Source organism: Capsicum annuum, chromosome 9 (assembly GCF_002878395.1).
Source record: "Capsicum annuum cultivar UCD-10X-F1 chromosome 9, UCD10Xv1.1, whole genome shotgun sequence".
In the NCBI taxonomy this organism is placed as follows: Eukaryota; Viridiplantae; Streptophyta; class Magnoliopsida; order Solanales; family Solanaceae; genus Capsicum; species Capsicum annuum.
The window spans coordinates 4,539,360-4,554,935 of record NC_061119.1 but is presented as its reverse complement, the minus strand read 5'-3'; the positions used below and the strand labels follow the sequence as shown (position 1 = coordinate 4,554,935).

The 15,576-nt window shown below is 34.3% G+C and overlaps 1 long non-coding RNA gene and 1 other non-coding gene across 5 annotated transcripts; both read left to right on the top strand.

Annotated features, from left to right (window-relative positions):
* The first annotated feature begins 329 nt into the window (after positions 1-329).
* LOC124886988 lies at positions 330-11,435 on the top strand. 4 transcript variants are annotated; one of them, XR_007044385.1, is made up of 3 exons: positions 330-424; positions 1,487-1,559; positions 5,950-11,435. It is a non-coding gene; the product is annotated as an uncharacterized LOC124886988 (long non-coding RNA). The 4 variants fall into 4 exon arrangements; XR_007044386.1 differs by lacking the exon at positions 330-424 and having other exon boundaries at positions 1,398-1,559; positions 5,950-6,034; positions 7,587-11,435; XR_007044388.1 differs by lacking the exons at positions 330-424; positions 1,487-1,559 and adding an exon at positions 4,135-5,836 and having other exon boundaries at positions 5,950-6,034; positions 7,587-11,435.
* Positions 11,436-11,528: 93 nt separating this feature from the next.
* On the top strand, positions 11,529-11,600 carry TRNAK-UUU. The gene has a single exon. It is a non-coding gene; the product is annotated as a tRNA-Lys (tRNA).
* The last annotated feature ends 3,976 nt before the right edge of the window (positions 11,601-15,576 follow it).

The following is a 15,576-nucleotide window of genomic DNA, read 5'->3' as shown; positions in this document are numbered from 1 at the left end:
TCCAACCTGCCCCAATACGGTGAGAGACATCCTCGTCAATCTCTCCATTCAAATACAACTGTTTTTCAAAATTTCAAATACAACTTTCAGTTGTCTTTGGTATTTTTATGGCCAAATAAGAATTTCGAAATAAAGTGAATACATATTCCGGAATAAATTGAAAAATATTTATGGCCAAACGGGTCCTAAATGTTGTTCTATACCTGACAGTCAAAACGAGCTTGTAATGTTATGGCCCAATCGATCAAGTAGCCCAAATACTTTCAAGTTGTCCTATATGGGCCTATAATTATAGTCCAATTTTCTTCAAAGCCCATACAATCAAATCATCAAATTATTGGACTTCAAATTATTGGGCATTTTTGACCCGATCGGCTTCCGGCGGGTCTTTTTCTCCGGCGACAATACTTTTCGGTTTTAAAAGGTACATTTTTCAGCAATTTAATATGTTTATCGATTATACTCCTATATTATATTAATAAGCTTCGATATAACTGGTAAAGTTATTGCGTGACTAGGAGGTCAGGGATTTGATAAAACAGAATCCCAATTCATATGACTCAGTAATAACATATTTCTATATTTAGTAATATTTTAATTTTAAAATAACTATTTTATCGTCAATGATCGCACAAATATGTAGGACTTATTTTAGACCATTAATTTCAATTTTTTTCTTTATTTCTTTATTAAATTCTGTGTCAAGTCTAACTACCTCACACAAAATTGAGACGGTGGGAGTAGTGGATAGAGTTACCTTGACCTAATGCTGGTGAGAGGTGTCATATCTCTTGTGAAACTGGCTCCGATACGATAGTTATTAAAAAATTATTAGAGTAATAGTTGAAAGGTTTGTTGTTAGAGAAGATATTATGTCAAAGTTTAAAGCTTTATGTAGTTTAATGAATTTGAATTTCTAAAAGAAGGAATGAGTATGACAATTTTACGAGATTTCACTTTTAGGTATGTTATTGTTGTTGTAAGTAGTAGCGCCGGAGCTAGGATTTTCATTGAGAGAGTTCAAAAGTGTACGCACGAACTAGCCGAAGGGGGTTTGACATCTATTATATATATATATATATATATGTTCGGATGAACCCCCTCATTGTATGCTAGCTCTGCTACTGATAAGTACGCGGTAAACTTTTATGCAAGTATCAGCATCCGTGTTACACATCAAAAGAAGTTCTTACAAGAAGTGTAGCGAACTAATTAAGTCGATCATGGCGTCAACATTTTGAGTGTCGTGTACATTTGCTTACCATCTTGCTCTAAAAACGAAAGTTAGGAAATGCAATGAGACTTAAGACTAATTGCATTCTCCTTTCGTTGCTGTTGTGGCATTCCAGCGTCTTGAATGTATGCTCGTCAGCTCTCTCTTGTGCCAGCTTTGTAGAAGTTCCTATGCATCAGTATGCATTGCCCATTTTATGCCCAAGATGATAAAAAACATGTCGCATAATCGAGTAGTAATTTTCAAATGCAGAAATAGATGGTCAGTGTGCTCAGGCTGCTCTTCACATAGTGTATATCTACAACAAATGTAGCATGATTTCACGGTAAAGATCCCGTCTTCTTTTCCCTTCCAACATATGCTGTTTTACTTGTCTGCATATGTAGAAATAGTTCCTATTTGTTGAAGTAAGATATAGGTGCTCCAATTTCCAGCGGAAGCAAAAATACTAGGTGATTTCTTTCCATCTGTCCTAGTCTGGTACCTGTTGCTGGTAGGAGGTGACAAGTATCCCGTGAATTAGTCAAGGTGCGGTCAAGCTGGCCCGGACACCACGGTTATCCAAAAACTAATCTTCCTACCATATCTCAACTTGAAATATGTTTGCTTGTAAATCACCTCATGATGTCCTGAAATCAATATCTGTATTTATTTATTCTAGTGCACAAACTCTGAAGCAAATTTGTGCTCTTGCCTGCCGTCTGTTTATGTGTTTGCTTATTTTATGATATCTTATTTTATTTTTATTGACAATGGTTAGACAACTTGGGCAGACCTTAGGCGGGGGCTCCTAGGAAGTCCAATGAAGATCACCAACCCTGGCCATAAGAGCTTTCCGATCGACTCGTTGACCCCCTCCGTATTGTGCTCACTGAACCTTAGTTTAGGGCAGTATTTTCCTATGCATGTGATAATCATTGTTGTAGTTTAAAAATTTAAAGGCATTATCTAAAAGGAATTGGTGGATGTGTGACTAGTTTGGCTTTCACAAGACTATTTATCTAATACATTAGACACTAGCTTTAGTACTATGTCGTCATGCCTTTACTTATCATATAGAAGTAAAGAGTAAAGAAAGCCCTTATCTATATATGGAAGTTTCAGAATTGTTAGTTATTAGATATATACCTTGAACTCCATTCGATAGTTTATTTCGGTTTCCCTTTTCCTTCACAAGAAAGGAAGATTTTTTGATGATTAAGATAGGCTAGAAAGGTGAATGATTGAGGACAAATACTGTGTTTAACGAAAGAAGGAATCCATAATATGAAAGGCAACAAATGAAACTATCAAGTGCATTATATAATGTTAATTCCACTAGTGTTTGTGCAGATTTTCTCTTCCTCGTTTTCCATAATTCAGTATTCATTTAAATAGGTTTTTTATAGATGTGCAATTATAAGCTCGACAACATGGATCTTACCTTGTCTTGGTTTTGGCATTGGGAAAGGAGTGGAAATGATTTCCAGTTTATGATTGCTCATATGATCCTTTAGCTTTAGCTTTTCTTCGTTATCCTTTTCTTCATGTACTGTCATTGCCAGCTGTTTATTAGATCCTTAATGAAGATTTCAATTTCTAAAAATATAGAATTCCCGTGTTTAACAGTTACAGATGAAGACGTCCAAAGCTGGAGAAATATTTTGACTTTTATGGTTTCACCGTCATTCCCCACTTTCTTGAATGATATTTAGGTGCTCTGGTTTTTTGCCTTTCTCCCTATAAGGTTTATAAAATTTGGGGGTTCTTGGATTCATAGGTTCGTTAAACTCTTCAGGGAGTTGAGTCATGAATTAAAATATGCTTACCTATATCATTAAGTTTCACTTTTTCTTTGCAGAAAAGGAGAGAATATTCTTGATAAGTAAAACTGAGAACACAATACTAATTTACTACATACATATTATGCAGTGAAATATGATAACACGACAAAGAGTAGCAAAAGTTATTCAGACAGCCAAATGAATGTGCTGTCAATTCTGCAAATATATAAAAATAACAAAACACATTATTACATTGAAACCTTTAAGCTCTTGTAGGGTCTGATGTTTATACAATTTAACACTTACAAACTATTAATCCACTAGTTGGGCATGGTTCATACTGTTTCTCCTGCATTCCAGTGGCATCATATGTTCACTGGACTTTCTAATTGGGGACAAATGTTCCAACATGGCCAATTCCAACAATGAAGAATGCTCCTGCTTGCAGGAACAGGTAGATAAAAAAGTGGTCACTTCCAAATACCATGTTGTATGTAGCACAGTGCAGCATATACATTGCCATTAGCAGCTCTAAGACGTGAATCCTGTTTGCAAACAATTGTGCAGGTTACAGTCAGAAATTCGTAGGATAGAGAATACTTTGATGTTTAACCAACTACCTAGAACTGAATGAACTGTCAAATGTAATGAGAAGTATAAATATATGATTTACCTTTCACCTATCCTTGATCTTGGTCTCTTTGATGCCTTAGCATTGTACTTTTGCTTCATCATGTTTCCCAGTTTCTCAGTTACAACCCATTCATTTACTCTGCTGGCTTCTAAGAGACCAATTATTGTTGCCTTAGATCGATGGAGAGACATGACGTTCTCGAATAGGATCCAGAATACAAGAAGATGGAAGGATCTGCGTGGAACCAGGCATGTGAAATTATTATGCTTGAAAAAATATGAAAATGAAAAAACCAAAGGAAGATTTCTGAGTTCAGTTTTGTGAGTTCACATACCTTGGTGTGCAAGCGGCATTAAGAATGGTAATAGTTGCTGGAAGATATATAGCTAGAGGCTTTGCAAGATGGACTTCAGGCACCAAGATAGTTGCTGGGATGACGACACAGTAAAAGAAAAAAGTAACCCAGTGTGCGATAATTTTCCTCACAAAGAAAAAGCCGTAGATGAGATGAAACTTCTTCCAGATTGTTACACGCTGCATTTAAAAGAAAAGATGTGATGTGATTTGTTGACAAAAAATATCTTTTTCTTTATAATATACATAATTTTAAAAAAATAGTATTACCTCACAAAGGATGATTTCTTTTACCATCTTGCGAAAGAGGTTAGCTGGACCACATGACCAGCGGTGCTGCTGAAATCTGTAAGCCTTGAAGGTACTCGGGAGTTCGTTCTTGACCTAAATGAACTATGTTATGAATCTGATATATAGAGGTTTCTAGGCATTTCCATAAATAAGAATTTTTGAAGTAATAAACTCACAGCTAAGTCGCCCACAAACAAAAATTTCCAGCCCTTAAGGCTAGCCCTGACTGCAAGATCCATGTCCTCTACTGTGGTCCTGTCTTTCCATCCACCAGCATCATTCACTGCTCGAATTCTCCACACGCCAGCAGTCCCTACAATTCAACCCATAAAGCTAATTACATTCTCAAAATAATTTCTAGCTGTAAATGCCTGTATGTAGAGTAAGACCCGAATCTTTGCTTACCGTTGAACCCAAAAAATGAACATGTTGACGAGCCAACTTCTTGCTCAACACTGAAATGATAGTCCAGTGACATCTCTTGAAGTCGAGTCATCAGACATTCATCTGCATTGACTGTGGAAAGATTTTCACTTACATTAATAACAAGTTAGGAAGAACTAGAAATATGGCTGAAGCTGTTAATTCTGTTTCTATGTATTGATTTAAGTACGCTTTGCTTCTGATATTTTCTTTTTTAGATAAATCTTTTCATGTAAAGTTCTTTGAGTGAGATGGAAACAGCACAAAACAATCCTCTAATCATAAAAGGGACACAATCACAATTTATTATCACAGACATAGTAATCCAATATTCTTTAATTTTCACCTCTTTTGAACTACTTTAAATTTTGTTTGTTTTTTGAGTTTATGACCAATTATTCAGTGTCTATATGGACATAATGCTGTTTTGGCGTTACCAAATTTCCATCTGGCTTGAACCAGACCCAGTTCTGGGTTATTGAGAAGATACGGTATGGTCCTCCAAAGAAAGTCTTCTTCAGGCTGAAAGTCTGCATCGAAGATCACAACAAACTCACAGTCATCCACATACTGCTTCTTTAGACCCTCCTTGAGAGCACCAGCTTTGTAGCCATTCCTGTTGTTTCTTGTTTCGTATTTCACGTTTATCCCTCTCTCTATCCACTTTCGGCACTCCAAGTCCACTAATGTCTGCAATTATATTCTCAAACATTAATTAAGTTCATAAGATTCTTAGATTTTGCTCTCAGATAAAGTGAGTTGAAAGAGATACCCTTAAAACTTCGTTGGTGGAGTCATCAAGCACCTGCACTATGAGCCTATCTGATGGCCATGACAAGCCACATACAGCTCCAATTGAAAGCTTGTAAACCTGATTAAAAAACAATAAGATGAGTAATGGTTATTCTTTTGTAGAGAAAGTTCATATCCCTATCCATCTGCTGTTCATAACTGCAGAAAATATCTGGATTTGTATAGTAAGTTCATATCCTTATTCCTTTCAATGTCCTGACTTCTTCGTTTGACCTTGTTAGCCAATTACCATTGACCTTTGAGATCTATTTAATTACTTAGTCTCTTGGTCTCTTGCTTTTAAAATGATGGTGTTGTAGCAGTACTCAACAGAGAAAAGTTTAGGTAAATATCATGACAAAAGATTTTTTATCTTAATAAATAAAGTCCAACTATTGGTTTGGGATATTTAAGATTTCTCTGATATATTTGGTGTAATTTTTCTTTCATTTTTGTAGTTCTTTGCTGGATGGTCCAGATAAGGGGGAAGCTGGGAAGGGGAAGGGTGAGAGAAGAACAAATATTTCTCCTTTAGCGGTGAAGGTAAAATCCTCCCATGAACTTTCACTTGATACTCGGATATGGGTGTACACTGTGTGTTGTTTCTAGGTTTTTGATTATTGATGGCTGTGAGAAACGAAATTGTACTTTCTTTTTCTGATTAACTAAATTTTTTTCAGTTTTGAGATCATTCAATGTTAGTGATTTATTCTCTAAAAATTCCTCTCAAGATGGAAAAAATATAACTGATGATCAGAAAAAAGAAAGAGCGATGGAAACAGGCATATTCGCAGTTTCATCTAGGGAAAACTGAAACACAATGCTAAACAATAATCATGTATGCATAAGTTTAAATCTCTGGAGCTTGATCAGAAAAGACATATACTCAAGTAAAGTATGTACCTCCTTTTCGTTGAACATAGGAATTTGGACTAACACCATTGGGTAGTTTTTGTTTTTCTCTAGGTCTTCTCTTATGGACTCGAGCTTATACTTGGTATATCTTTTCTTTCCGAAGCACTTGACCCCTGCTATCACTATTGCCATATAAATACGCTCAAGAAAGAGCATGATGGACATCGCTATGCATAGATACATTGCAAAGTGTAGAGCAGGGACTACTACTGGAACTCGTATTCGCTCCCAAGCATTATTTAGACTTTGAGTAGTATTGGTGCTTACTCTGAGCCCAGGATCTTGGAAAACGAGATTTCTCATGGTTTGTGCTCGAGCTGCTATATGGAGGACCTGAGTTCTGAGTTTAGTAAGAGAGCAGAGCACTTTAGGTTGAAAGGAATGATCTTGCCCTGCAAGGACATAGAGATGGAGTGAGATTGTGGTGAACTGTAGGATGCCGGTTTTGTTGCTTTAAATAAAGATGAAGTGTGATTGTGGTGAAGGTGAAGATAGTAAATAGAGATGAGGTGGAGTGGTGTCGTAGATTGAGTAATCCATTTAAATAGAGTTCTTCTATGCGAGAGACACACGGTCTACATGCACTCAAGGTGCTGCAACGTATCATCTTGCTAGCTGTAGTTCTGTCTTTTCTCTCCGACAATGCTGTTGGAGGATCTGAACATAAACATACGTGTTAAACTTTTCTTTCCGATAATAAAGATTAAGTTTTGAATGATTATATGTACATCATACCCAGTGTAATCCCACAAAGTGGGGTCTAGGGATGGTAGAGTGCGCTCAGACCTTACCTCTACCTCAAAGATTGAGAGGTTGTTTCCTATAGAACTGAAGCTCAACGAATGGTTTATATCTATTTAGGTATTTAAAGAGAAGTGCATAAGAGAAGAATTTCACAAATTGCTTCTTAACTCCCTCAATCCTTTTGTATAAGTTGTCATCTTCTCTCACTATTGTCGATATCCCTTTTTTAGCTCCTAATTTACTTTTCTTAGAGTACTAGTGGTAATTCTGATCTAGATCAGAAACAAAACGCTTAGCTTAATAGGACTACGTCGTTTTATCCTGGCACCGACAGTAAGTGATTGCTTTTAAAATCATACTATCAAATGAATGAAAATTGCAGCTTACGCTTTGAAGTTCTTTACAGCTGGTATAACTCTGTTTTTTCTGAATGTAGAGCCATGAAGTGATGCATAAATCTAGCCTCAAAGATGACACCCATAGTTTGGAATTATGTGAATATATAACATAACACGTTTTGAGCGCGTCCAAGGGTAACATTATCATCAACTCTTTGAATTGTCATCTAAATCGTCGATTCTTGTGTTTGATTCTTATAGTCCCGATGGATATGTTGGTAAGTGGTTAGATTTATTTAAATGTTTATAATTACCTTATGAAGGGTGACTTTCCTAATTATTCATGGCTGTCAATAATTCTTTAGAAAGTATGAACTTTGCTTTAAATACGTCACTCGTTGAGAGCAATAAATTTCTAACTAAGCTATGTCCAATTTTGTTTATATCAATAGATTGTTGGTTAACCTGGCTGATTTGGTTACTCAATCTGTCAACTTTCCTGCACCAAAATGTTGTTAAGTTAGTTGAACTTAAAAGCAAATCTAATCTGTTTGTGACAAACATCATGGTAAAAATTTTACCCGTGTATTTGCACCAAACTAGTGAATGCTAGACATGTCTCTTTCATATTTACATTCAGCGATTAATCATGGTTAAGTTGTATGCATTCTCATTCTAATGCTTAACTACTAAGGTTAACATACTTGATTTGTATAATCATCCGGTGTGAGTATGTATTTACCCAAACTTCACTTCATATGAAACAGGAATATTGAGCTTAACTAGCACGTCTATTTACGTTTAGCACTCCATAAATTGATGTATTTTGAAAATAAAAGTATGGTGCTTGCCATTTTCGTTTTACTAATTTCGAGTCTTTTGGTTGTGTACTGATAACCACTAAACTTAGTAATCCTATATATTGTCATATATAAGTTGTCCTGAGTTTGAGCCGAGGTTCCTCCAGAAACAACCTCTCTACCTCGACGAGGTAGGGGTAAGGACTGTGTACACTCTACACACCCCAGACCCAACTTGTGGGATTTCGTTGGGTATGTTGTTGTTGCTGTTGTTATTGCATAAGTACTTGGAATAGATTTCGGTATTGTTGATGCTTTGTTTTTTATATTCTCTTCGTAGTACTCCAAACTATATTCCTTTTTGGGAATGTGATGGTTGTGATTGTGGGGAATTAAGTAATAACAAAAACAAAATTGGACCAGCTACCTTAGGTTCTTAAGCCACTTCAAGTGCAGTTAAGATTCTATAAGTTCATATCGTCCTGGAAATCTCCTCCACAATGCGTAGCATAACTAAGATTTCTTGAGATCTCCAATGCTATTTCCATGTGATTATGTGAAAAATCTATTTTTAAAGTTGTAGACTTCAAGATCTTGTGAGGATATGATATCTGCTGTCATATCTATGATCTTGAACAACCATCTCTATTATACAAGTTAAATAGTGAAAAATAAGCACATAGGCGCTAAAAATACAGTTTACAATCCCTTAATGCTGCGGAGTAGAAATAGTGGACTTCTTAGGAGTTTTGTAATTAATGTTTCCTCAGCATTAAGGATATGCTGGCCACCTCCAAAACTGTGTGATTACATTGTTCTTTGCACCAAAAACATAGAGAGATAATACAATTCCATTTGATCAGCCTCCGAAAATCCTTTCATTTCTCTCCTTCCATATGTTCCACCAAATGCAGGCTGATACTGTTTTCACCAGATAAAAGTTAGTTTCTAGTGACCTATGTATGAGCAATATCTGTTTTTCCGGGGAAGACATTAGTGAGTCCTGTATATTACATGTCGAACACTGATTATATATTTTGTTTCTAGAGGTTTAGTTTCCATTTCTAGAATAGTATCGACTATATTGTTCAAACACTTCTAATTGTTTTTTCTGTAATGTCATGTTGGGTGATGCGGCCAAATTGGTACTGATTATGTATATCGTGGATATACGTCCTACTTTTGATAATTTACAATATGGTACAGCAGTCCTCTTGTTTAAAAATCTGACATGTTTTCAGATGCAAGTGGTTTCTTTCTTTCCTTTGTAATTTAAAACATCTAAAGGTTTCGAAGTATTAAAGTAAAACAACTTATGTCTTGTGGTTACTTGATAATAATCCAATATATTAGTATTTCCATCTTCTCTTTTGTTTATTGCTATAAACTAGATCTAAGCAATCTTTCCAAACAAAATAACGAAACATACATCCATTACAATCTATCTTCTTTTCTGTTACTTTTAAGAATGATGTATTTTTGTTGGATCGGAGCAAAACCCGTGCTACAGAAATGATTAGAGTAGTTTTAAGAATCTTGGCCTTGAGTTCAATTCTAAATTCTTGTGCTGTTGTGCATGCTCCACATTTTACCCCGTCCTTAATGCTGAATGCAGCTGTGTGGGGTCACACCTTTTTATATCTCAACCCTTACTTTCATGTTCATCAATCTTGAACCTGATATCATGCCTATGCGGCTAATCAATCAGAGCACATGAATATCCCAATTTGTTGGGCGAACACTGGTTACTATAATGGTTCGTTCTTTTACCTGACTCGATTGTTGATCATCAAAGATTAGTTTGTGCATCTGTTGATGGGTGCCTGTGATTATTGTTTGGACGGATACATCATGCGACATCTAATGATCATGGAGGAGTGCTGGTATGCTTTAGTGAGAAATCTATCACATCTATGCGTTCTTAATGTATTCATTCATTGACAGCTTACCGCTTTGTAAAAGACCTTACAAACAACAAAAGGATTCGACTCGGGGAATAAGCATTGTATCTGACGGTCTATCATTTCCCATGCCATGTGGTAAGCATAACAAATTACGAATTCATTGCCTTTACTACATGAAACTACTATAACTTCTGCTGCCCCAAGTGTGTATTCCTATACATGTTTCTTGTAATGTCTTTCTGGGCCAGCAGGTTAGTCATAGATGTATTTACGTGGTTGAGGTTCACCGTTGTCTTGAAATATGGAGAACTGGATAATCTACTCGAATATGCAGTTTAGCTTCCGAGATATTGTTGTTCAATTACCTACCTAGTATGCCTTCGTTATATGTTGGTGTTGCAGGGGAGCAGCCATTTCCTTTTTTTCCTGACACTAGCAATTACTATGAGCAAAAATCAAGTTTGTAGTATATGATCTCTTCTTTTCCATTTCTAAGTGCAGATTCATGCATCTTTTTCTGCTTTTTAATTTAGTTATTAGCTTATTTTTTAATGTGTTCCCTAAGAAGGTGATCTATGTTCTTGTTCATGTCAAATGCCAATCTCTGATAAATTAGAAGAGTAATTACTTCTGTCCCACTGTTAGTCTGGTGGAAATTTTTTTTGTACAAAGATTCACACTAAAGGCAGTTTCAGCTTAACGAGGACATGACCTTAGGTAGGAGGTTGTGGAGGATACGGATTAAGGAAGAAGGTTAGTCTGCCTATACTAGCAGTCGTAATATTACTAGTGTAGTTTCTTGTCCTTCGATTTCTGTTGCTATCTCTTGTTTCTTATACTTATTGCATTTCTCTATCTCAGGAGTCGGGTTTATCGAGTTCGATATGGCGAATTCGTAGGTTCAATTCCTGCTGGATGCACCTGAACCTGAAGTGAAATCGCTGCTCACGGAATTCATACATATAGCTCGCCCTTCTTTATGGGGCACTTCACTCGCTCAACACTCGTTCAAAACATCCCGACTATCGTATTATATTGTTGTAGTACTATCTGTTCACTATCTTTATTATCTGTCTTTTCGTATACTTCCATTACTTATTTTTTTGGACTGCTTTGGACTTTCTTTCTTGAGCTTAGGGTCTATCTGAAACAACCTCTCCAGACCCACTTTGTGGGACTACGCTGTGTATGTTGTTGTTTTTTCAATAAAGGCAGTGAACATCCAAACAGATTATTTGTTTCAGGTGAAGTGAATGCTGCAGCTCAGTGGCACTTGGTAGTATAAGTTATGTCGCCGGTTGTCGGTTTTGGTCCTTGCAGAGAACTGTTTAAAAAAGTCGTCTTAGCTCAGTGGTAGAGCGCGTGGCTTTTAATCACGTGGTTGTGGGTTCGATCTTCACAGACGACGCTTTCTTTGCATCAGTTTTGTGGGAATATATTGGGTATGTTGTTGTTGAACTCATAGTGTCGTTTCGACAGCAGATGATTTCTCATCCCGGGGCTTTGGTTCAGTAAGAGCACTAACACATTAATCAAACATTATCATCATTCAATTCAATAGCCGAGTCAGGATTCTCATCAACGGAGTTCATCATCTAACTATATACGCATCAACAAATATTTGACCACGGAGTTCATCATCTAACTATATACTCAACAACAAAAAATTGACCTTACAACAACAACATAACCAGTACAGTGTCAGTAGTAGAGTCCGGAAAGGGCAGAGCATACGCAAACCTTACCCCTACCTTCCGAGAGGTAGATAATTTGGTTGAAATTGCACTACTCACCATTCCACTAGGTAGAATGAGGCACTTCAGGTGAAGCTATTGACTTCCATTTGGTGACGCCACGTGTAATCGTATAATTGGCCACAAGAATAAACATCACCTGCCCTAGACTATTCAGCACGTGGCTCCTGTCTTACCATTCTATTCTACTAAGTACTAACCATTCAACTTCTTTCCTTTTTCCTTCGTGTCCGATACCGTATTTGAGCCTCAACTAATTTGAATTACCTAACAAAATTTTTCTATATCCAAAACTCGAACCCAAGTTTATTCTTAAGTTATAAAAACTTTCAAATAAAAATATTCTCTTCTCTCCTTTGCAAAAAAGTATGAGTAAACAAAACTTCATCGTCAACTCTAACGTTAAAAATTTCAAATAAAATTAAAAACATTTAATTTCTATGGCCACACATCTACATTATACAGTACACAGTATCAACTGTCCTTGTGCCTATATATATCATTATTTCATCACTTCACTTGTTTGATTTGTTGTGTAGCTTTACATCTTTTTAAAAACTTGGGCGAATATGAAGCGCATGGATACAATGAGCTACGTTTTCGATACACTTTTCGAGGTTGTATCTTCACAAGGTAAGGTAAAACTGCCTACACATCAGTTTCTCCAGGATCTACTCATGAAATTATACTCGGTATATTGTTATTGTTCTCCTTTGCAAGCATCAGATGAACTTGTTAAGTTAAACAAGTGTTAGTGAAGCTAACAACTGTCCTGAATTAGGGGTCTATTGGAAACACTCTCTCTATTTTATCTGAGGTAATGGTATGGACGGTGTGCATTTTATGTCCCGATCCAACACTCTGTATATTCCCTAACCCACATAGGGACTCTACTTTGGTTACTAGCTCTTGTAATTAACTATGTTTAATACTTCCTCCGTCTCAAACTACCTGTCCCAAATTTTCTAATTTGATTTCTCATTTTACTTATCTTTTTTCATTAATCAAGAACCCTTTGCATTAATTATTTTTTCTTCAAATTAAAATATAAAGTGTACTATGATAAACTAGCCGTGTTATTAATTATTTTTTTATCAATGTGTCATGTCGGAGGGAGTATATGATATGCAAATCGAGTCATAAAAAAAAAAAAATTACTTACTAAATGATTTTTTTTTTTTTTGTAATTTATGAACTTTATAGATAACGGTGTAACAATCTCTTTTGAACAAATTGAAAATTTGAGAATTACACGACAGTCTACTGTTTTATAAGTCAAATTAACTACTCCCTCCATTTTAAAAAAAATAATCTATTTTAATTTGGTACGAAATTTGATAAAATAAAAAAACTTTTGAATCTTGTAATCTTAAATTAAAGATATATCAAATGTACTAAAAAAAATTTTGATCTTATATTCTTAAATATGTCACGTAAAAAATTAAAATTAAAATATTATTATAAAATGAAAAAATTGTTTTTTTTAAACGAACTAAGAAGAAAAGTAGATATTTTTTTTAAATAGAGAAAAGATATTTTACACAATTTTTAAAAATAAAGATATAATTTAAATGATACCTTATGAGAGGCATGTGAAGGTGATGTGATATCCATTGCCATGCACTTGTCTAAGTGTATTGAAAATCCTAAAAATGAATTGTCGTTTTCACTAGTTTTGCTTCCTTATCCCCAATAGTATTTATATTTTGAGTTTAAAATAAGAAATTTTTTATCAATATAATTCTAACCAACAATGTAACGATCCCAAAATACATAACAATAACATATTGTGTGTGGTTTGAGGAGGATGATAGTATGCACACTTGTTTCAACCTTGTAAAACCAGAAAGGTTGTTTCCGATAAAACGTCAACTCGACTAAAATATATTAAAAAGATTAAGTATAGTAGGTAATTATGTTAAAAATAATTAAAAAAAGAAAATAATAACAACAACAAATAATATAGTAACTGAAGTAACGGATCCACCTAGTAATAATAGCAAAATCGAAGAATGAGATAGCAGGAGAGTAATCATAACAATAAGGATAAGTAAAATTAGATGACACTCGACTACCTATTAATCTTCTATTGATATCTTGGCATTTATATTCTCATATCTAGGATCATATGCTCGGTAAGTTGTAGGTGTGTCATGTTTAGTCTAATCACTTCTCTGTAATATTTTCGCCTACTTCTACCACTTGCTATACCCTATATGGTCCGTATCTCACACTTCCTCACCGGACATCGGTGTATCTCCTTTTCTCGTACAGGAATTATCTCAGTTTCTCCTCTTTATTTTGTCCGCCATGAACATCCTTTCCACATTGTTCTAAATATCTTTATGGATAAAGTCATCATTTTCCCCTTAAACTATACTCGAAAAGTTGAAGACACACTTAAACTATTAAAATGACTTAATACACACACTTATACTATTTAAAAGTGAATTTATTTATCGGGGATCTTTCAAAAATAGCCACATTTTGCTGGAAAACTCACATTCCATAGCCATATTTTACATAATTACCATTTATAGCCTTTGTATTCAATTTACGTCCGCTGTATTCGATTTTATCAATAGTCTGTATTCATATAAAATATAAATATAGTACCATTTAGCTGCTGTATTCGATTCACAGCTGCTGTATTCACTTTTACTCAGTGATTTGTATTATAAAACATAAATACACTACATATTTAGTCTTGCCAAAAACACTACCATTTTTTTTCTTTTTCGTGTTTTCCTCGGTTTTTCTTCTTCTTTTTTCTAATTTTTCCTATTTTTTTTTATATATATATTTTTTCTCTCTTCTATCTCTTTTTTTTTTCTTTTTTTTTTTTGTACTTATTTTTTTTGTTCTATTTTATATTTTTTTTATATTTTTTTAAAATATAACTACTCGAGCACAAGTCATTGATTATAACGTAAATACCATAATTGTTTATCTATTTGTAGCTACGCCGTCCTTTATATTTTTGTATTCATTGATACAACTGTATTTATATTTTAAAGTTCACACTTGTATTTATATTTTATAGTTCGCGTTTATATTTGTATTTTATAGTTCGCACTTGTATTTGTATTTGTTAGTTCGCACCATCATTTATATTTTATATAATTCACACTTGTATTTTAAAGAACTGTTTTGTATTGTATTTTATAATTGACTGTATATTATATTGGATTATATTTGTATTATGATTTTATTGTGTTTGCATATTTAGATTATATTTGTATTTGTATTCTATTTTCGTCGATGTCTTTTTATTTTTAAAGAATTATTTTGTATTTGTATTTGTAAGTTGATTGTATATTGTATTTAGCTGTGATTATGTAGAATTTATCATTTGTATTTGTATACAAACAAGTAAATGCATTAATTGTATTTTCTTGATTCTAAAATATATAAATATGCAATGCATCATTTGATACAAATGTACCGTTTTGTATTTGTATGTCAAAATTATTATTCATATTTATAAATAAATAAATATCACTTGATACAAATACAATTACAAACAAATGAAACCAATGATTTTAAAAATACAAATACATATAGTATTTGTATATATTGTATTTTTATAAAAAATTAAATTGTATTTATTTGTATCAATAAATACAACTC